This window comes from Panthera tigris, chromosome B1 (genome assembly GCF_018350195.1).
Source record: "Panthera tigris isolate Pti1 chromosome B1, P.tigris_Pti1_mat1.1, whole genome shotgun sequence".
NCBI classification, from domain to species: domain Eukaryota; kingdom Metazoa; phylum Chordata; class Mammalia; order Carnivora; family Felidae; genus Panthera; species Panthera tigris.
Window position 1 is genome coordinate 495,294 of NC_056663.1, and position 22,502 is coordinate 517,795.

Here is a 22,502-nt window from a genome sequence, read left to right on the forward strand (position 1 = left end):
CAGGCTCTGAGCTGTCAGCACAGAGTCGGACACCCGGCTGGAAGTCACAAACCGTGAGATCATGACCTGAGCCGAAGCCGGACGCTTAACCGACTGAGCCACCCAGGCGCCCCTTCAAGTTTTTTTTTTAATGTTTATTTATTTTTGAGAAAGAGAGAGGCAGAGTGTGAGTGGGGGAGGGGCAGAGAGAGAGAGAGGGAGACACAGAATCCAAAGCAGGCTCCAGGCTCTAGGCTCTGAGCTGTCAGCACAGAGTCGGATGCGGGGCTCGGACCTATGAGTGGTGAGATCATGACCTGAGCTGAAGTCAGACGCTTAACCGACTGAGCCAACCAGACCCTAAAATGCTTTAACTCCAGTGGTCCTTAAAAGATTGCAGGAGGGAGAGGAATTTCCTGTGCTTTTCCAGACCCTTTCATTATTGCCCGAAATGAAGAGCCATGCTATTTTGTTTTTGCGAAAAGCGGCGAAACGGTAATGAGGCAGGATTTAGACGACGAGAGCACAGTCTAGCACGAAAAATAGACAGCCCGTGACCCAAGCAACGTGGGGACTGGACCATTGCATGGGTTACAGTGGATTTGGGGCTGGTCCAGCCTTGGGTTTCTTTCCTTTGCCCGTGTTTTTCACGGACGTTTTCTTGTTCTACAGGAGGCAGCCTGCACTCGATGGACAAGATTCCCGTCCAAAGACCAAAGCACCTTTGAGGTAAGTGCTAGACAGGGAGGAAGGAGAAGTTACTTGCTCTTCAGAAGGAGATCCTTGTCGTCCAGAGCCATACAACTTTTCTTGATGCTCGTTAGGGATTTTCCAAAGTTAGAAAATATAGACAGCATGCGTGTGCTGCAGTATTTTCACCACCAACTCCAGTGGTTCTCCAATTTTGCTGCCCGTAACCATCATGTGGAGACTTCAAACCTCAAGGCCCAGGCCTCAAAACAAACCAACAAACAAACCAACAACAAATGATTGGTATCTTTAGGGCAGTGCCTAGGGAACAAAAAGTTTTAAAACCCAACAACTGTTTGCAATTTGAGAAAAACTGCCAGTCGGTTTGCACACAGTGCTTTTCACAATTTAATATACATAAGATCCACTTGGGGATATTGTTTATATGCATATCTTGATGCATTGGGGCTGAATTGTGCCTAAGGTTTAGTGTTTTTAATAAGACACAGGTCCTACCAAGCTCCTTTTTATTCTCAGATAAATAAACTTTGAAGAATGAAAATGATTTACAAAATGATCTCCAATGCTTCAAAGTTAAAATACTTGTACAGTGTATCGTATTTGTAAGAATTTTGTTGATAGTGAAATAACTTTTAAAAGACACAGTTTCAATGGTGTTTAATAATCAAAATGTACCAGACAGTAGAGTATTCCCCACCATGGTTTCCACTGAAACACTTCAGCAGAGTCAAAGACTCTTGTCTCTGGAGAGGACACTGCTGAAAAGATGCACACCATATAGATGGGTCCTTTTCCCAGACTGTATCAAAATTTAATCATTTGCAGACCCCATGCAGGTGAATTTCATAGTATTCTCTTTACATTACAGCTTAAACCCTACTCACACAACTTGACTCATTTTTAATAAAATTCATTAATTTAAAAATAATCTATATGCCAGTTTAATAAGTTCCGTTTACATACATACAGTTTAAGTTTACGTGACTAAATATGCAGTGTCTGTGTGTGTGTCCCCCAAGCATCATCTGCAGTGTCCCGCCATTTGCACACATACCGCAGCTGAGGAAGCACTGAACAACCAGAAACAGCTGTTCGTAGATCTTCCTCCTGTCAACTCGCTCACAGTCCCCTCGAGTCACTCGCTCCCAGTCCTTCTCAGAGAGGAGACCAGAGGTCTTCACAGAGGACCCTCGAGGGGACAGAGGGACAGTGTCTGCAAACAAGAAACTGAGGGCTCCTGCTTCCCAGGAGGATGGAATGAGAGCCGCCATTGAATCTGGAGCTCCATTAACCGTTGTCTTATCCAGTGAAGACCATCCTGAGGACGGCCAAGAACATGGCTGGGTGGTGAAGGAGGAGGAGGCACGGTACAGGTATAGACAGCATTCAAGGGGAGGCCTTGTTGCCTGGAGGCCAGAGGTCAGTGATCAGGACCTGGGCTGGTGTCTTCCTGGTCATGTGGGGTGTTGCTTTGGTCCAAGTCCATTTGTAGTGGACAGAAACTGGAGAGTCTGGACAGCCTCCAGATCAGGTCTCTGAGTGCTCTCCTGGGTGATCTGGCATGGAATGTGTCTTACTTTATTTGGGGGCTTAAGGCGCGTCTGGACGGGCATCTGGTCAAATCTCTTGCCGGATGCCTCGAGGCTGAGCTTAGAGTCCTGGCCCCGTATACATGCAGCAGGATGGGAGTTCAGTGTTGAGGGCATATTATGACACCTGATTTGTGTCTGTTGGGTTAGGACTGGCTCAGGCTACGTGGTTTAGAGGCAGCCAGGGGAACGTCACGGGAGCAAACTTGAGGCCTGTTGTGTGTCAGCGTGACGATGAGGGCAGGATCCTGGCCAAAGTGCTTGGATGCTGGCAGAAGGGCATCAGTGACAGCCACTTCCTGTCTTATTTTTTTGTCCCTGAAGTGAGGTGAAGCTCAGTTCAGGTTTTTTGATGGGAGACCCTGTAGGACGCATGGGTCTCATACCAGGTTTCTTTCCCGGCAGCTGACTTGTGAGAATAGGGCCCAGGGTAGATGTCTTCTTGGTTGCGTAGACAAACACAGGCCTGTTTGGATGCTGTGGGAGGAGACCCCACGCGTACACGCAAACGTGTATGTACCTATGTATGTGTGTACGTATGTGTGTACACACACACAGTCGACCCTTGAACAACGCAGGTTTGAATTGCATGGGACCACTTATTCGTGGCTTTTTTTCAATACAGTAAAACGTTGTAAGTATATTTTCCTTATGTTTTCTCAATATCAATTTCTTTTCTCTAGCTTACTTCGTTGTAAAAATACAGTGTGTAACACACATACCCTACAAATACGTGATAACTGACCGATTATGTTATCGGGAAGGCTTCCAGGCAACACTAGGCTATTAGTAGCTCAGTTTTGGGGAAGTCAAAAGTTCTCCTCGGATTTCCAACTGGTGGTCTGTGTGTTAATTAGCTTGACTGTGGGAATCCATCACAGTATGTATGTATGTATATCAAAGAGTCATGTTGTAGATAGATTTTAACATGATATGGGGGAACTTGGCAAGGGTGTGCCCTTTCACTGCGCATTTACGTGGGGATCCTGGGCTTGTGGCCTGGGAAGAAGCGGTGCTCCATGAGAGGGACCCTGCAGGGAAGTGGGCTGGTTATGGGCAGAATGTGTCCTGGTCTTGTCCATGTCTGTAGGCTCTGTAGAGAATATCCGGACTGCCTAGTATCAGTAGTTTGGTTTACTCTCCATTTCTGTTCCTTAGCACGTTTGCTACCGGTTTATGAATATTATTATTAACCATAACAACTTCCCCCTTGTTTATTTTCATATTGTCTCTTTCTGTGTCATTATTTTATCCTCTTTATTATGTTCTTACTTCTGTATTATTCCAGCGTTTGTATTTTTTTTTTTTCTTACTTCCTGAGAAGGAAACCGACATGATGGATCTGAGTCTTGCCTGTATTCAGCCGTGTCCATGTCAGTCTCTAAATGGACGCCTAAGCACTGATTTAGTTGAGTCCTACGTCTTCCCTCTTGTCTCCTCAAATCCTGTGCCTGCCGGCCGTGTGTGCCCTCCGGGGCCTCCACCCCATGTGCCCGCAGCCCAGATCTGTTCTCCAGTATCGCCACGCCCATGTCCTCAGGGCACAACCCCTGTGCCCGTGACCCATGTCCGTCATGGTGTTTTTCTAATCCCTCTGCCAGCAGTTCTTGACAGTCTCAAAAGTCTGCGTTCCCTGTGCCTGCACCCTCTGCCAGCCCACGTGATGCTTCATCCCTTTTCACAGTCCCATCATGGAACTCATTTCACCGTCTCTTCACCCCCACGGCCCAGGACAGTTCATGTGTTTCTCCTGGCAGGAGCTGAGCTGACCTTGGGGAGAGACATCTGAGTTGCCAGGTGTCAGAGTAGCAGACAAAGCCTCAAGTCAAAAATGAAAGAGTTAAGCCTATAATGACTTACTGTGGTGGCACAAGCAAGAGCCTTAGCCGCAGAAGTTCTGACTCCCCCACCCCCCACCCCGTTCTATTCCTCATCACCTGGGATGTTGTACAGATCACGGATCGGGTGAACACAAATGTGGGCTTGGTCTCACTGTTGAGGAAACCCCAAACAAAAGGTGTGGCATTTTCATAGACCCTTGGGCTGGAGGGAGAGTGACAAGTGCTAGGGGCAGGAAAGCACTGGGCACTGTGTCAGAGTTGGACAAGCGTTTTCAGGGTTTTCCCGTCTTCTCCCCCTGGGAGGGGATCTCAGCAGAATCAACTGGAGAGGAGCTCATCCCCAGACGCAGATGAAGAGAAGCATGTGTGTTGTAGGAGATGCTGTCCTTCCCTGAGGTTTCTTATGCTGAAATCCAAGCACTTGCCAAGCACCAGATTCCTGAGTGGCACCATCGTTTAATTATGAATGGAGAAATGGGATCGCACAAAGAACTTTAGGAGAATTGGTCCACAGTGACCACCCGCCATCTGCCCCACCTCCTTGGAGGTTCACGTCAGCCTTCCCTCGGATACGGATTTCTGGATTTCCTGAGTCTAATGAAAAAGGACAGTCATTCACACAGACACAGGACTCCTTCATGTGCCTTCTTCTCCCAGGAGGCGTGAGGGGGAGCCATAACCACCAGGTCAAACAGAGTCCTCGCCCTGTGTGACCTCTCCTTCCTGCCTGTCCTGCACACTCTCCCGAGGACCCAACCCCAGGAGGGCACCCTCAGGCAAGGCAAGTGAGGTGGTCTTGAACGACTCGTTGGGGAGACTTCCATGAAGCCTGTCACAATGTACTCCGGAAGCAAAGTCACACAAAGTCCTAACCCCGACGGACACCAGAATCGATGCTATGGCAACACCCTCTGTGGCACACAGAGTTGAATGTGGAAAAGGAAGTATGATGAATTTCTGGGGCGCCTGAGTGGCTCAGTCAGTTAAGCGTCTGACTTCGGCTCAGGTCATGATCTCGAGGTTTGTGAGTTTGAGCCCCGTGTAGGGCTGTGTGCGGGCAGCTCAGAGCCTGGAGCCTGCTTCGGATTCTGTGTGTCTCTCTCTTCTCTGCCCCTCCCCTGTTCGTGCTCTGTCTCTCTCTGTCTCTCAGAAATAAATAAATGGGAAAGAAAATTAAAAACAACATCTGAATTTCCCATTTGACACAAGAGGAAGCCATTTTCAAGTACAAATTGACTTCCAAAAACCTAGGTTCTCCTCTACTCAATTGGAAGCTTCCCAACTGAGGGTCTGAACTCTTTTTACTTAATGTTTTCAGGGCCCCACTCTGAACCCACAAGGATCTTAACTTCCAGTAAACGAGCTAATACTTCAGGCTTTCAGTCCCCACAGTGAAACTGAGCTGGATGCTGTCACTGCTCCTTCATGACTCCACACAAATCAGACTCTGGGGTTCCGTTCCTTTGGAATTTGAGCCTCATGTCATCAGGAACATTTAGAGCCCATGCCTTTCATCCTTCTCTGTTGTCAGAATACTGTTCAGCACTAAGGAGTCCTTAACCTGGTGAGTAAACGCACATCACAGCATCAATTTCCTCACTGTCCTGTTTCTGTGACGGCTAAATGTGAGGCTCACATTGTCCAGAAACCTGCCTGAAACGCACATGTGCTCCTCCTGTCTGTCAGTAGAGGCTCAGACAGGTGGGAAGCAGGCAGACTCCAGTGGAGGAGACTCAGCGTCCAGCGTGCCCGAGGAAGGGTCAGTAAGGGACACTTCCCTCCCTCCCTGACCCAAAGTCACGTGACCTTTCAGGCACTTTAATCCAGTCAGCTTTGTGGTCCTCACTTGTAGACACTAGGAACTAATCCTTGTGCTTTAGCGTTCTCATGCATTTTTAAATAGTGTGTATATGGAGATAGACTTTTCAGAATGCTCATTTACTCTAGGAAAAAGAGACATGTCTGTGTATGCCTGTTTCATTCATAACCTAGTTTTCCTTGTTTACCTACACAGAAGTGTGGGGGTCCCCTGGCATCATGTACATTCACACTGTTGTCAGCTCATCAGCACCCTCCATGTCCAGGCTTCTCATTTTGAAACCATGTGTCAAACCATGGCGTATTTCCAGTGTCCTTCACTACACACCCTGCCCTCCATGTTCCCCCTTCTGTCTCTCAGATGTTGACTATGCTAGGACATTCAGAGGAATGTTATCCTATGCTAGGTGCCCCCTTGGGACTAGCTTCTTTGGCACTTTGTCTTGTGACCCAGTCATTGTTCCGGCCAGTGCCCACGTTGACCCGTGGGGCTCTGTGTCTTCTAGTCTCCTAGTTTTGGATCCATCCTTCCATCCCTGGCCATCAACTAGGACTTTCCCTTTTAGCCTTTCCTCCCATTGTTTCATATTGGTGTGATTTCCACCATGTCCTGTGGCCTGCCATCAGCCATGGACGGTGTCAGGCAGATGTCTCTGTGATCTTTAAGAGCCAGTCCACAGTGGAAAGGTGGAATCCTATCATCTGGGCATTCCTGACTGTAATCCATGCGAACATCTTTCTTCCAGAGCTGTCCAACAATTAACCGCCCCCACTAGCCTAGGTGGAGGGCCTCCATTTGCAATGCCGTCGGCACTCTGGGTAGTTTCCCTACTTGAAGATTGGCGTGTATTGGACGTCGTATGGACTTTTGAATCTGCCTCGCCTATCTTCCCCAGGAGGCTGCTCCCGTGGCCTCTGTCCATGTCCCTAAAGCCACGGCCCAGTCCCAGCCTGGTGCCTTCCAGCCCCGCCCACAGCTTCCTCCAGCCTCAGCCCGGCCTCACTCAGTCTCCCAGGCACGAGGCCACTGCCACACCCTTACACCCACCATCCTCTTCCCTGTCCCACCCATCATCACACCCATTCCCAATCCCCTAATGCCTCAACTGGCTGCACCTCACCCCCAGGCAGGCTCTCCCCTCCCACCCGGCCAGTGTGGCACCATTCACTCTCAGGGCCTCTCCCCAAGTAGAGTAGAGCAGAGCTGATACTGGGGAGCAGGGGGGTCAGTGGGGGCCAGGGAAAAACCACGTGTTTCGCTGTTCTTAAAATATCCATTGGCACACAGCAAGTTTGGACATGGTTTTTCAAGGATTACGGTTTCCATTAGGCTTTCCTCTTTTCTTATAAAATTGCTGGGTTTTAATGGAAAGTTTTCGACATTATTTGAATCTCTGACATAATTAGACTGGGGTAACAGATTGCCCTCCTCAGTGTAGTGACCTCAGCCAGTCAATTCGAGGCCTTTCTGGAGCAGAAAGCTGACCCATCTCCCAGGACTAGACACCTGCTCCTGTCTGAATGCTTTGGTACTGACATGTCCGTTCCTCCTGGGTCTTGAGACTGCCGGCCTTCATACTGGAATGACACCCCAGGTTCTCCTGGTCTCCTGTCGCAGACTATGAGTCTGGAGTTCCCTCTTGTCCGGCAAGAGTGGGGATGCAGAATCGAATACGAGAGACGCTAATGTCGGGAGGAGACAAGAGCCCCTAACAGGGCTTTCGTTTCGTCGCCGTATTTATTGAGCTCACAAGCTATCACCCACGTGGTGAACGTGAAGAAAACAAGATCTCACGCACGTGAACGTGGAGAAAACAATCAGACAGTAATCGTTAACTTGTGTGTGTAAGAAGGAAGGGTCCGGGGGGCGAGTGGTGTTTGTGATCAAGGTACATTGGCGCCAGATGGAAAGTAATTTCCTGCAGGTGACATAAAAGTTTTTTTTGTGATTCCATTACACCATCTCTCCAGCTGTCCTTGGGCGTTTTCGCCCCGTGGTGGCAGCTTTCCGCTCTAAGCCTTTTTCTAACGCGTTTGTGTAAGTGGAACCTATTTCCCCACAGTCTCCAAAGCTCAGACCAGCCCAGGATCTTCCAAGTGGGTTGTCAGGCTGGCAAATTGCCTCAAAAGGACCATTATGCCACCTATTTCTCTGTCATCTCTATCTGTCTATGTGTCTATCATCTATCTCTCCTGTCTTCCTCGTGTATCTATTGTCTACTTATGGAGTGTCTTCCTCTTACTTATATTGTACCATCCTCTTCCATACTTTGTTAGTGATATATAAATTCAGATGCCTTTGAGGTAAATGTGGATCACATCCCTTAATTGTTTAGTTTTCTAAGTATATTTTAAGTTCACGGTTGTCATGTTTGTATCCTGGATTCTTTGACAGATTATATTAATTTTGAAAATAGAATGTAGTTTAACTCTTTTACCTGTTTTTTGCTCTCTCCTTCTGAATATTTTGTTTCAATTGCGGATTGAAAGCTATGTCAAAGATGCACTTTTTAGGAAACACATCATTTTATTTTAATCTCACGAACAATGAAATGTTCGCTATTTTCAGGCATAGTTTTTAGGGATGCGTGTGCGCTCACATGAACATGTAAAAATACAGACATACTGCTTTTTCTGTAGCCTCATTAATACCCTTATAAATTGAAGGGTGGAATCTGTGAATTAAGATTTCCCTGAGAAATCCAGAAGTTTAGTTTGGCTGGATTTGGCAAGGCCAAGTAACAGCGTTCCTATTGCCGAAATTGTCCCGTCATCCTCTCAAGTGAGGGCACCTACTGGTTTTCCCATATGCAGCCTCAGTTTGCTAATTGTCAACATTTTGATTATTTAATATCATGACTGAATTGGATTTATGTTTTGGAAGAAAAGTTTCTGTAACAGTGGGAAAACATATCACCAGCTGCCTGAGCAGCTCAGTGTTCTCTACGTTAGCTCAAAGTCCAGAGTCCAGCATGGCCAAAATTAAGAGTCACAAGGAGGGAATCCTGGGCCCACCGGACCTTCTGTAAATGTTCATGGTACCCTTTATGCCCCAGAGAATGCCCAGGCTGCAGTGCAAGGCATAGAGACTCAGACCTGCCAGGCTGAGCAACTGTCCAATGTCAGGTCCTCCTGGAAGCCTATGTAATGCCTGTGCTGGCCAGTGACGCCCCCTTCTGGTCAGAAAGCACCGTGCAACACTCTGTCTTGTGACCTCCCCTGTGAATTGCAAAGCCAGGTGTGTGGACTTCCTCGGGTGTGGGTGGAACACATGGCAGAAGGTCAGCCAGGAGGAGCTGGCCATAGTCGTCCTGGGAGCTCAAAGGATGCCTATGGATGCCATCATGAGATCCAGCTCAAAGTGTGTGTGTGTGTGTGTGTGTGTGTGTGTGTGTGTGTGTGTGTGTGATGCAGATGTCAATCCAGGAAGAGAAGGTTGGATACCAAAATCACAGGTTGACCTAGAGTGGTTAGTTTTCTGAGGCTTTTCCCTCTATGGCTCTGGTGCACATACACTACTATTTGCATTTTACCTAAGATTCTGCCCAATTAAGAGTCAAATCAAAAGTAAAAATGGATTTCATTGGTTAAAGTCATTCAGGCTCTAACATCCATTTAGCCCAGTTGAACTCTTTTAATTAAAGAGTGAAGCGGCATCACTCATATGTGAAATAAAAAACAAAACAGAAGAACATAGGGCAAAGGAAAGAAAAATAAAGTAAGATAAAATCAGAGAGGGAGGCAAGCCATCGGAGACTCTTTTTGTGTTTTCTTTTTAATTTTTAATGTTTATTTTTGAGAGAGAGAGAGAGAGCGTGAGCAGAGGAGGGGAGACACAGAATCTGAGCAGGCTCCAGGCTCTGAGCTGCCAGCACAGAGCCCTATGCGGGGCTCGAACCCATGAACCCCAAGATCATGAACTGAGCCAAAGTCAGACGCTTAACTGATTGAGCCACCCAGGCGCCCCCGGAGGCTCTTAACTATAGAGAACAAACAGAGGGTTGCTAGAGGGAAAATGGGTGTGGGGATGGGGTAAGTGGATGATGAGCTTTCTGGAGGGCATTTGTGGGGATTAGCACTAGGTGTTACATGTAACCAGTGAATCACTAAATTCTACTCCCGAAACCAAGACTGCACTAATTATTAACTAACTTGGACTTAAAATTTTACAATATATTGTAAAAGAAAAAAGGGTATCTTTTTACCTTTGTCAGCTATGATATTTGAGAATCTAGAATTAAATAGGATTTCCTGTACAAAGTTCAACTGCTGACATTAGTTTCTAATAAATGTGACATCTCTATGTTTAACACAGACTGAACAAAGCAAGTGTTTACCTTTCAATGAATGCCCTTGTCAAATGACCAGATTGCTCCTATGTGGCCCCACTCACATAGGAGGAATTTAAGGATCATGCACTAATTTCCCATTCAACAACATATTTAGTCATTCTCTCTCCCAAGAAATATAATTATGACTTAGAACATCCATCCATACCCTGACCTTGAATACCACATCGCTGCCTAGGTGTCCATTTGGGACTGTTTTTCTGAGGTGTACAACTGAGGACCGAGATTGTAATGGAACCGACCGGAAATCCCCGTGCCTCCTCCCATGTGTAGGAGATTGTCAGATGGGGGATGGTAGCAAACTCTGCGGGACAGGATACAGCTGCTTGGTGGCTGAGCGATTACAGGTGGGAGAAGGTTCCTTTCCACCATCTTCTCTGCAGGCTCATGGGAGGGTGATTGTTAAAGGAGCCTAGTTTAATCAACACGAGCCAATAAGGCTTCACCCACTTATCTCCTGAAAAACAAGCATTTATTTGCTGCTTACCATTTCCAAGCAATTAGCCAATGTTCACGTTGACATGTGTAGACTTTACAGAATATATATTATTTATGCAAGTAAAAACTTTGCACAATTAATCAATTGCTGTTTACTTCTGTTCCTCCCCTTTGACACAAAAACTTCCTGAAAAGTCTGTCTGCCTTCAGTTGGAGCTGTAGTTCATCCAGTTTCTTGGTCGTTTGCCATTTCTCTGTGTGGAAGCACTGAGTTTGTTTCAAACTCCTTCTTCTGTTGGTGCATGTTTGGATATTTCCAAACGCATCTTTACCTAGCGTCCACACGTGAATATCTTTGGGCAGATGTACTTTAGAAATAAACAGAGAGTAAGGGATGGGATGATAGAACCGTGAGTATCAGGCATTTTCACAGGGACTCCAGGTGCTCAGCCTTGTTTCCACCCTTCATGCCCGACTGGCCACTTCCTCTGGCCCTTTCAGGCTCCGATAGCTCCCCAGTGCTCCTTGGTGCTGACGGAGGAGAGAAATCCTCCAAATATCCAGTAACAAACCTAAAACTCTCCAATAACATCATCATAGACAGCCAGCCTTATAGCTCAGTATTCTCCAGGTCAAGTTGAATGCCATATGTCATGAACACAGCCAGATAGATGGCCCCTCCACATGTCCAGATCACACATAATGTCCTACAAGGGGCCGTGAGTGAATGTTTGTGGCTGAGTGTGTATGTGTGCAGGTGTGTGCATTAAAGCCTGCACTCAGATCCCTGGACTGCTTCCCAAGACCTCTGTCCCTTCTTGTTCTTCCTCTTGGAAACTCGGGCTCTGCCTGTGAGACAAGGGACTTTGCCGATGTTGGTTGCCCTCTGAGGTGGGATGTCCCTGGCTAAGTTGTTGAGCCGGTAGATGTTTTGTTCAGGATGATCCTTTTCCATCTCCTCTCTGTATTTGGACTGGTGAATTAGGACTGCCTGGGCGGGAAGAACAAATTCTGTTTTCCTGAGGTTGAATTCAGACTTGGGATGGTGGCTTTCTTGGAAGACTCTCCACTGGTCTAACGTGATTGGTTGCACTGGTGTCTCTTCCACGTGGTCCTCCACCTCTGGAACTTTGATGCTGGGGTCTGTGTGAGCCACCCCCCCACCCCCCCTTGGGCCACAGCCATCTCTGCATGGTCACCCTGGAGTGATGTGGTCTCCCCACTGCCTGGTTCACTCCCATGGTCTCTTTCCAATTCACTCGTCTGGGTGTCAAAGAAGACGTAGGCATGTTGGCTCAGGGCAGAAGTCACATCACTGGTGTCATCCATTTTGTACCACTGGCCATTCCCAGCTTTGATGTAACAGAAGTGATGTCCGCTGTGACATTTCCTCCCCGGATGCACCGGCGCGGCATAGAGCAGGTAAATTATCAATCCCGCCTTCTGCTCAGACACGCACTGTCGCAGGTCAAGGCGCACAGGATATTGCACTTCCTTAGCCAGTTTGCTGCCTGTGGAATCTGAGAATTATTTCAATACCAGCATTAGGTCCTTGGGGCAAGTGTACAAAGTTAACGTCTTGGAAGCAGGTACCTTGTCTAGGCAAGTACTACAATGATAGGCATTTTCACCATCCAACTTTTCAGGCTTCACCAACTGGAGCAAGGCTTGGCTCACACTCTGAGCTGCCCTGCCATCCAGGTAAGGGTCAAAAGTGCTGGAAACGCCAGGGCAGTGGAGACACTGGATTTGAGACCTCCAGTACCCTCCAAAGATTTGCCAGATGAGGGTGAGGTCCTCAGACAGAGGGGCTCCTGAAGTCTTGTCCTCACGCAAGCGCGCTTGCTGCATTGGATCCAGAGTGAATATCAGAAACTCATGGGTATCTTCCTGCTTGTGTGTGTGTGGAAGGCAGCCAGCAGTTCTGGCGGGGCCGGATCACATCTCCAGGGCGGCAGAGGGCCCGGGTCACGTGAGCCTGCAGAGCACACAGCACGCAGAATGGCTGCCTCCCACAGCTTCGGGAGTGCTCCTGGGACAGCATGTAGCCGGCGAGGGGTGGTGTGTACGTCAGACCCTGCAGGGCCGCATTCGCATAGCACGTGTTCCCCAGGTTCTGCAGTCCAGCCCCAACCACAGAAGGTCTCCTCCAACTCACAGGTTTCTTTGCGGGGGGGGGGGGGGGGGGGGCAGACCTATTGACATGGGAGCCCAACCGTTAGGCAGGTTGCAGAGTGTCTGCGATGATGGTGATGGCTTCTGAGGTAGAGTGGGTCCCCTGTGCACTTCAGCACCACCTATATTTGAGCAGCAAGATTTGAGTTTGGGAAAGACGTTGAACTGAAACTCTTCTTGGCAGTAGGACAAAACAGCCCTCATGTCTCCAGAAAGAGCTTTCATAGGATCTCCCATGTGGAGCCTCACGTTGCAGAGCGATGCTTCTCTCAGGAGACCTGTCTCAGAATGATAGCTGTGGCCCTCTCCCCAGCCCCTTTATTGCTCGCCCCACCCACGCGACTAGGAACACGTCATCCAATCAGCCACAGGCTGGAGGTGGGATTAAGGGTTTTAGGGTGTGGTCACTCTTCTGCAGAGAGACCACTCAGCCCAGCCTGTCTCCTTCCCCTGCCTCCCTCAACGGATAGACACACATTTCAGCACTTTCTCCACCTCCCCCATTTCCATTGCTCCCTTTCTGGACAGACTGACTTGAGAGTTTCCAACTTCCCCGTGGAAGTCCTTTTTGAGTGTCCACTTTGCTTTCAGAGTAATATCAAGTGAGTCAAGCACTGATGGATATTATTTTTCCTAGGATGTGGAAGATCATTTTGCAAATTGAGCTCGGGTGTCATGTAGGAGGACTTCTTCCCCACCAGCCAGAATGTGTGTGGCACCAGCAAATTATTTGGGGATGATTGCTGTCCATCACTGTGCTTCTAAACTTCCTGAACTCTCTCCATATGGTCCGTATATACAACTATCATGAAGGTTTTTATCAACATATTTGTCTATCAAGGTGTGGCCTAGAAATGCTAACAAGAGACATCCTGTGGCTGGTTTCATGCTTTGTAAAATCTTTTTTTTTTTTTTTAGCTCCCTTCCCAATATGAGTACATATCCTATACCCGTCGTTTATTTGCCAAATTTTAACTGGTACTACTGGGACATTACACTGCAAGGTAGTTTTAGGTTCACTTGTTTCAGGACACGTTTGTTGTGGATTTGTGACATTGATACACAGTTTGAGGTTGGAATTTGGAAATGCAGGGAACAGTGCGCCCTCATTTAAGCTGTGGCTGTAATGTGTCAGTATCTCTCACTCAACCAGGTGTCGGAACGGCAGGGTCCACCGAAATTGTGTTTTTCCCCCTCTATTGTTTGTTTGTTTTTATTTTTTTACTGTTTGTTTATTGAGAGAGAGAGCGAGCCCACGTGGGCAAGCCGAGGAGGGGCAGAGAAGAAAGAGAGAGAATCCCAAGCAAGCTCCATGCTGTTAGTGCAGAGCCCAACGTGGGGTTCAAACTGATAAACGGTGAAAACATGACCTAAGCTGAAATCAAAAGAGTTGGATGCTTAATTGACTGAGCCCTCCAGGCTCCCCTTGTTTGTTTGCTTTTTGACTTCAAGTTTTTATTTAAATTCTAGTTACTTAACAGGTAGGGTGAGATTGGTCTCAGGATTAGAATTTAGTGATTCATCACTTACATACAACAGCCAGTGCTCATCACAAGCGCCCTCCATAATTTCCATCACCCATCTAGCCCACCGCTCCCCCCCCCCCCGCCCACCTGCCCTCCATCAGTTAAGTTTGTTCCCTGTAGTTAAGAGCCTCTTAAGGTTTGCTTCTCTCTGTGTGTCTCTATCTCTCTGTCTCTCTGTCTCTCTTTCTCTCTCATCCCTTCCCCTGTGTTCTTCTGTTTGGTGTATTAAATTCGATATATTTTTGAGTGGACAAGAGAATTCTTTCACACATGTTACGATGATCAGGTCCTTTTAGAAAACGAGTAATGCTGGTGCACCATGTAATTTGCAATGACCAAAAAAAAAAAATCATATCTGGAAGTCATAACACTTGGGAAGAGGAGCTACAGCTTAAGAAGAGAAGACACCAAAGTCTGTTTCTCCTCTTTGGTAAATAGAGGCCAAGAAATATAGGAGCACTTTGCCTGGCCCTTGTCACTGACTTGGCCTCAGAGGGAATGTGGCCTGAATAGCATCTTGATTTTGACTTCTCATCTCCAGACTGTGAGAGAATGACGTTCTCTCCTTTGAAGCCACCAAGTTTTTGGTAATTGCTTATACAACCTCTGGAGATCAATAAGATGTCTTAAGTGGAATACCCTTCATGATATTTCATTTTTGTAATTGAAAGAGTTCAAATTGACTAAATGGATTTTGGATCTTGAAGACTTAATCAAAAGAAATTAGTTTTACTTTTTATTTTATCTAAATTGAGCAGAATCTTAGGGAAAATGCCCACAGAGCAGTGCACATTAGCCATAAAGGAAATAGCTTCAGAAATATCCACAAATATAAGTCAGCCTGTAGAAATATTGGTATCCAACCTTCTCTTCCTGAATTGACATCGGCATCACACACACACACACACACACACACACACACACACACACTTAAGTGAACTAAACCTCATGTTCCCAGATGGCGGAACAGCATGGAAGTTCTCGGCTTCTCTCATCCCTGAAATGCAGCTAGGTCAGCACCAAACCATTTTGGGCACATAGGTAATTGATCTGAGGATTAACACAATAATCTGCACAACTTGAGCCACAGAACTTGGCGGGTACCTGGTGTGAGAGGTGAACTGGGGGAGAGAGAAGCCACGGAGGGTAGGGAGCTGTTTTTGTGGAGAGAGGACAGAGAAGGGGCGGGGGATGGGGGGAATGTAGAGGGAAAGCACTCCACCCAAAAGTAGCTAGAGAGAAAGAGTAGAAACACTCACCAGTGACTGAACAAGAAAAGGAGAAAGGAGAGGGTTTTAATACCATTACGACTCTATAAACAGGGGCGTGCAGAGTCTGAGGTTTCAGAGGTCAGTGCCTGGCCATGCTCTGGTGGGGAGGAGGGGCGAATCCCCAGCAACAGGCAGTTGGCTCCAAGGAGTCTGTGGGCCACAAGGGGAGAAGTAGTTCCCCTGCTTGGAGGGCATGTGGTAGAGGCCATATGGCTTCCCCACAGGCAAAGATCCCAGTGAGCCCCGGAGAACAGCCACGTTTGCTGGTATTAGAACAAAAATGCCAGAGTTCAGTAAAACCTGGTGCGGGCCGTGTGTCGTGAATTGCCACAATCTCTGAACCTCTGCTGCTGTGCGATTGCATGAACTTTTTCTGGGGCAAGCAGGCACCTGGCCACAGTCTCTGAACCTCTGCTGCAGCACAATCACACGAATGTTCTCTGGGGCAAGGTGGCACCTGACCATTGCTCTGCAAGACCCTGCCCCAGAGAGTCAGAGTGGGTCCAAGCTGCAGGGGCCTCAGGAGTTAAGGGTTTGGAAACACAGCCTCATCTGAAGTAAAACTCAGGAGGGAGGTCCTGCCTGGCAGGCTGACAGCTTGGACACGGGCAGTATAGAAGCAGGGAGTGGACGGAAGCTGGAGACAGAGAAGGGGTGTTTGATTGAGGGTCGGTGAGAGCGTAGAGTTCCTGTGCCAGAAACTAGGAGGCTGGGTGAAGCCATTTACACCTCTCCTGTGCATGTGCATACATGGGCACACGCACCACACGGGTCCGCATCAGTAAGCTAAGCAGCGCCTCCTAGTGGAGAACGGAGCAGTTACACCGAGCCCCGCCCAACTGCACCGACCAAGCCCTGGAGGACCACCAGAAGTCACTCCCGCTGCTTAGTGTACGGACTATAGAGTGCTTCATAGTTTGAGTCCTAGGGGACACGTGAGGTAACTTCATTCGGGTTTCATTCTGTTTACTGGTCCGTCTATTTGTGGGTTTTTTTTCCTGCTTTTGTTTAAATTGCTATTTTTTCCCCCTTTTCTTTTTCTTGGATAAAGCAAGAGAAAAGCTTCTTTTCATTTTTCTTTAAATTTTTCTTGAAATTCTTTTTACTATGCTTTTTTTATTTTTTGGTAATTTTTTCTCTTTCTTCATTTCATTTTATTCTATTTTATATCCTTTTTGTAGTTTTTAAACTTTTTCTTACTTTTTTTTCCTTTCCCTTTTATCTCTATTTTGTCAAGCTTCTTTCAGCAACCAGACCAAACACACCTAGTGTCTAGATTCCTTTATTTGATTTTTTGTGTTGTTTTTAATTTTTAACTTTTCCATTTTATTAATTCTTTTTCTTCCTGCAAAATGACAAACGAAGGAATTCACCCCAAAAGAAAGAGCAAGAAATGACAGCCAGAGGCTTAATCAATACAGACATAAGCAAAATGTCTGAACTAGAATATAGAACCATGATAATAAGAATACTAGCTGGGCTGAAAAAAAGCATAGAATCCTTTTCTGCAGGGGTAAAAGAAGTAAAAGCTAGTAAGGACGATATTAAAAATGCTATAACCGTGGGGCACCTGGGTTGCTCAGTCGGCAGGTCATGATCCCACAGTTCATGAGTTGGAGCCCCGCGTTCGGCTCTGTGCCGACAGCTCATAGCCTGGAGCGTGCTTTGGATTCTGTATGTCCCTCTCTCTCTACCCGCCCCCCATCCCCACTCATGCTCTGTCTCTCTGTGTCTCTCAATAATAAATAAACTGTTAAAAAAAATTTTTTACAGGAGTAACACCCAAATCATAGGAGTCCCCGATGATGAAGAGAAAGAATAAGGGGTAGTAGGTTTTTGTGAGCAAATTATAGCAGAAAACATTCCTAATCTGGGGAAAGACATATCAAAATCCAAGAAGCACAGACAACTCCCATTAGATTCAACAAAAACCGACCATGACCAAGGTGTATCATAGTCAACTTCACATAATATACAGACAAGGAAAGAGTGATGAAAGCAGCAAGGGGAAAAAAGTCCTTAACTGTGGGGAATAAGCTTAGGAATTCCCTGAGCTTACACCAATGGGTTAACAAGGCATAAAGAAATAGAAAGCCACAGGATGAACGCCTCCGAGATTAGGTAAACAAGATTAGGTAAACAGGGCAAAGGCCCCCAGTATAGGACAAAGGTGTAGGAATAGGAAATCTCAAGATGAAAACATCCAAGATTAGGTAAATAAGGTTAGGTATTCAGGGCGGAAGTGCCCCCTGATCTAGTACAATAGCAGAAAGCTGCTTTCACATGATGGAAGGAAGGAAGGAAGGAAGGAAGGAAGGAAGGAAGGAAGGAAAGGACAAAAAGAGGAAAACAGGACTTTAGACCACAGAAGGGCAAAATTGCCCAGAGCTGAGCTAATTAGCAAAAGAAAGACGCCTTGTTGACCCTGAGGTAGCATACTCTGTCTTTCTTATCCCCTAGGCCAGTTTAGGTAAACAGAGGTGGTGCCTCACGTCTGCTGTAAACAACCTTCTGGTCAGTGCCAGGATTTTGTTTCGTATTGACCCAAACCCCTAACAGCACATATCTTCAAAATCCCCTTCCCCTCACACCCATGAGTTAATGTTCACGATTTCATTGTCCCTTTGTGCACATCCATCATGCTTGTAAGCCTCTGATCCTGACAACAATGGAGCAAGGACCCTTACTCGGGGCTCTTGTCTCCTCCCGAACATTAGCCTCTCTCTCATTGTAATCCTGCATCCGCTCTCTTTCTGGACAAGAGAGAACTCCAGACCCAGAGTCTATGACACTTAACCTCTATGGGAAGACAGATCAGGTTCTCAACAGACCTATCCACAGAAACTTGGCAGGCCAGAAAGGGGTGGCAGGACATATCCAATGTGCTGAATCAGAAAAATATGGAGCCAAGAATCCTTTGTCCAGCAAGGCTGTCATCCAAAATAGAAGGGAGATAGAATTTCCCAGACAAACAAAAAATAAAAGAGTTCATGACCACTAAACCAGCCCTGCAAGGAATTTTAAGGGGAACTCTCTGAGGGGAGAAAGGATGAAACAAAACAAAATAGACCAAAAGCAACAAAGACTGGAAAGGACCAGAGAACATCACCAGAAACTCCAAACTCTACAGGCAACACAATGGCAATAGATTCATATCTTTCAGTAGTCACTCTAAATGTCAATGAACTAAACGCTCCAATTAAAAGAAACAGGGTATCAGAATGGATAAGAAAACAAGATCCATCTATAGGCTGCTTACAAGAGATCCATTTTATTTTTTTTTCAATTTCTTTAATGTTTATTTATTTTTGCCAGAGAGAGAGAGACAGACAGAGCATGAGCGGGGGAGGGGCAGAGAGAGCGAGGGAGACACAGAATCCAAAGCAGGCTCCAAGCTCTGAGCTGTCAGCACAGAGCCCGACGCAGGGCTCGAACTCACAGACCGCGAGATCATGATCTGAGCTGAAGTCGGACGCTCAACTGACTGAGTCACCCAGGTGCCCCACAAGAGATCCATTTTAGACCCAAAGCCACCTTCAGATGGAAAGTAAGGGAATGGAGAACCATCTATCATGCTAATGGTCGCCAAAGGAACCCAGAGTAGCCGTACTTATATCAGACAAACTAGATTTTAAAATAAAGACTGTAACAAGACATGAAGAAGGGCATTATATCACAGTGAAGGTGCCTATCCACCAAGAAGATCTCACAATTTTAAACATTTATACTGCCAGTTTGGGAGCACCCAAATATATAAATCAAATAATCACAAGCATAATGAAACTCACTGATAATAAGGCCATAATAGTAGGGGACTTCAACACCCCACTTACAACAATGGACAGATCATCTAAGCATAAAATCAACAAGGAAACAATATCTTTGAATGACACATGGGACCAGATGTACTTAACAGATATATTCAGAACATTTCGTCCTAAAGCAGCAGAATATACGTTCTTCTCCAGTGCACATGGAACATTCTCCAGAAGACATCACATACTGGGATACAAATCAGCCCTCAACAAGTACAAAGAGATCGAGGTCATACGGTGTGTATTTTCAGACCACAATGATATGAAACTTGAAATCAACCACAAGAAAACATTTGGAAAGGCCACAAATACTCGGAGATTAATGAACATCCTACTGAAGAATGAATGGGTTAACCAAGAAATTAAAGAGGAAATTAAAAAGTACATGGAAGCCGGGGTGTCTGGGTGGCTCAGTCGGTTACGTGACCGTCTCAGGTCCGTGAGTTTGAGCCCTGTGTCGGGCTTGGTGCTGATAGCTCAGAGCCTGGACCCTGCTTGGGATTCTGTCTCCCCCTCTGTCTCTGCCCCTCTCCCACTCGCACTCTCTCTCAAAAATAAACAAACAGTTTTAAAAAGTACATGGAAGCCAATGAAAATTATAACACGACAGCCCAAAACCTCTGGGATGCAGCAAAGGCAGTCATAAGAGGTAAGAATACAGCAATCCAGGCCTTCCTAAAGAAGGAAGAAAGGTCTCAGCTACACAATCTAATCTGCCACCTTAAAGAGCTGGAAAAAGAACAGCAAACAAAGCCCCAAACCAGCAGAAGATGGGAAAGAATACAGATTAGAGCAGAAATCAATGATATCGAGTGAAAAAAAACAACGAAAACAAAACCCAGTAGAACGGATCAATGAAACCAGGAGCTGGTTTTTTGAAAGAATTAACAAGTTGACAAACCCGTAGCCAGATTGATCAAAAAGAATAAGGACCCAGATAAATAAAATCTCGAGTGAAAGAGGAGAGATCACAACCAACACTGCAGAAATACAAACAAAAGTAAGAGAATATCATGAGCAGTTATATGCCAGTAAATTGGGCAATCCAGAAGAAGTGGACAAATTCCTAGGAATATCTAAGTGACCAACACTGAAACAGAAAGAAATAGAAAGTTTGAACAGACCCATAACCAGTAATGAAATTGAATTAGTAATCAAAAATCTCCCAAAAATCGAGTCCAGGGCCAGATGGCTTTCCAGGGGAATTCGACCAAACATTTAAAGAAGAGTTAACCCTTATTCTTTTGAAGCTGTTCCAACAAATAGAAATGGAAGGAAAACTTCCAATCTCATTCTACAACACCAGCATTACCTTGTTTCCAAAACCAGACAAAGACCCCACTAAAAAGGAGAACTACAGTCCAATATCCACGATGGACATGGATGCAAAAGTTCTCAACAAGATACTAGCCAACCGGATCCAACAGGCATTCAAAGAATTATTCACCAGGATCAAGTGGGATTTATACCTGGGATGCAGGGCTGGTTCAATGTCCACAAATCAATCAATGTGATACATCACATTAATAAAAGAAATAATAAGAACCACATGATCCTCTCAATAGATGCAGAGAAAGCATTTGACAAAGTACAGCATCCTTTCTTGACAAAAAAAAAAAAAAAACCCTCAAGAAAGTAGGGATAGAAGGATCATACCTCAAGATCATAAAAGCCATATACGAAAGGCCCACCGCTAATATTACCCTCATGGGAGAAAAACTGACAGCTTTCCCCCTAAGGTCAGGAAGGCGACAGAAACGCTTTCTCCCTAAGGTCTCGCCACTGTTATTCAACATAGAGTTGGAAGTCCTAGCCTCAGCAATCAGACAACACAAAGAAATAAAAGCCATCCAAATCAGCAAGGAGGAAGTCAAATTTTCACTCTTCACCGACAACAGGATACTCTATGTGGAAAACCCAAAAGACTGCACCAAAAACCTGCTACAACGGATCCATGAATTCCGCAAAGTCGCAGGATTTAAAATCTTGGGGAAATAGATTCTATTTACGTAATGGGATAGAAAAATGCTTAGGGAGGAAAGCCACCACCACGGGGCGAAAACGCCCGAGGTTAGCTAGTGAGATACTGTAATGGGATCACGAAGGAAACTTGTTATATCACCTGAAGGAAATTACTTTCCATCTGGTGCCAATGTACCTTGATCACAAACTCCACATGCCCCCCAGACCCTTTGCTTCTTACTCACACAAGTTAATGATTACTATGTGACTGTTTGTTCTGTGTTCACGTGTGTAAGATCTTGTTTTCTTCACGTTCACTACACGGGTAATATCTCGTGAGCTCAATAAATATGGAGACGAAACCCCTGCTTGGGGCTCTCGTCTCCTCCTGGACATTAGCCTCTCTTGTATTCACTTCTGTGTCCACTCTTCTGCTGCACAAGAGAGAACTCCAGACTCATAGTCCGTGACAAAAATCAATGCACAGAAATCGGTTGCACTTCTAGACACTAATAATGAAGCAGCAGAAAGAGAAAGCAAGGAATCAATCCCATTTACAACTGCACCAAACCCCATAAAATACCTAGGAATAAACCTAACCAAACAGGTGAAAAATCTATACACAGAAAACTATAGAAAGCTTATGAAAGAAATAGAAGACAGACAGACAGACACACACACACACACACACACACACACACACACACAGGAAGAACATTCCATGGACATGGATTGGAAGAACAAACATTGTTAAAATGTTGATATTACCCAAGGCAATCTACATATTCAGTGCAATCCCTATCAAAATAACACCAGCATTCTTCACAGAGCTAGAACAAACAATTTGTATGGAAGCAGAAAAGACCTAATAGTCAAAAACAATCCTGAAAAAGAAAACCAAACCTAGAGGCATCACAATTCCAGACTTGAAGATGTATTGCAAAGCTGTAATCATCAAGAAAATATGGTACTGGCACAAAAATAGACACTCAGATCAATGGAACAGAATAGAGAACCCTGAAATGGAC

The 22,502-nt window shown here is 45.9% G+C and overlaps 1 long non-coding RNA gene and 1 pseudogene across 2 annotated transcripts in view; one reads left to right on the forward strand and one right to left on the reverse strand.

Moving 5' to 3' along the window:
* LOC102950138 overlaps window positions 1-8,700 on the forward strand; it is a 28,289-nt gene extending 19,589 nt beyond the window's left edge. For both annotated transcript variants that reach the window (XR_006216445.1, XR_006216444.1), the window contains exons 2-3: window positions 652-708; window positions 5,439-8,700. This is a non-coding gene — a long non-coding RNA (uncharacterized LOC102950138). The remainder of the gene's footprint in view (window positions 1-651; window positions 709-5,438) is intronic.
* Window positions 8,701-11,491: 2,791 nt separating this feature from the next.
* On the reverse strand, window positions 11,492-13,104 carry LOC122237767 (annotated as a pseudogene).
* Between the last annotated feature and the right edge of the window lie 9,398 nt (window positions 13,105-22,502).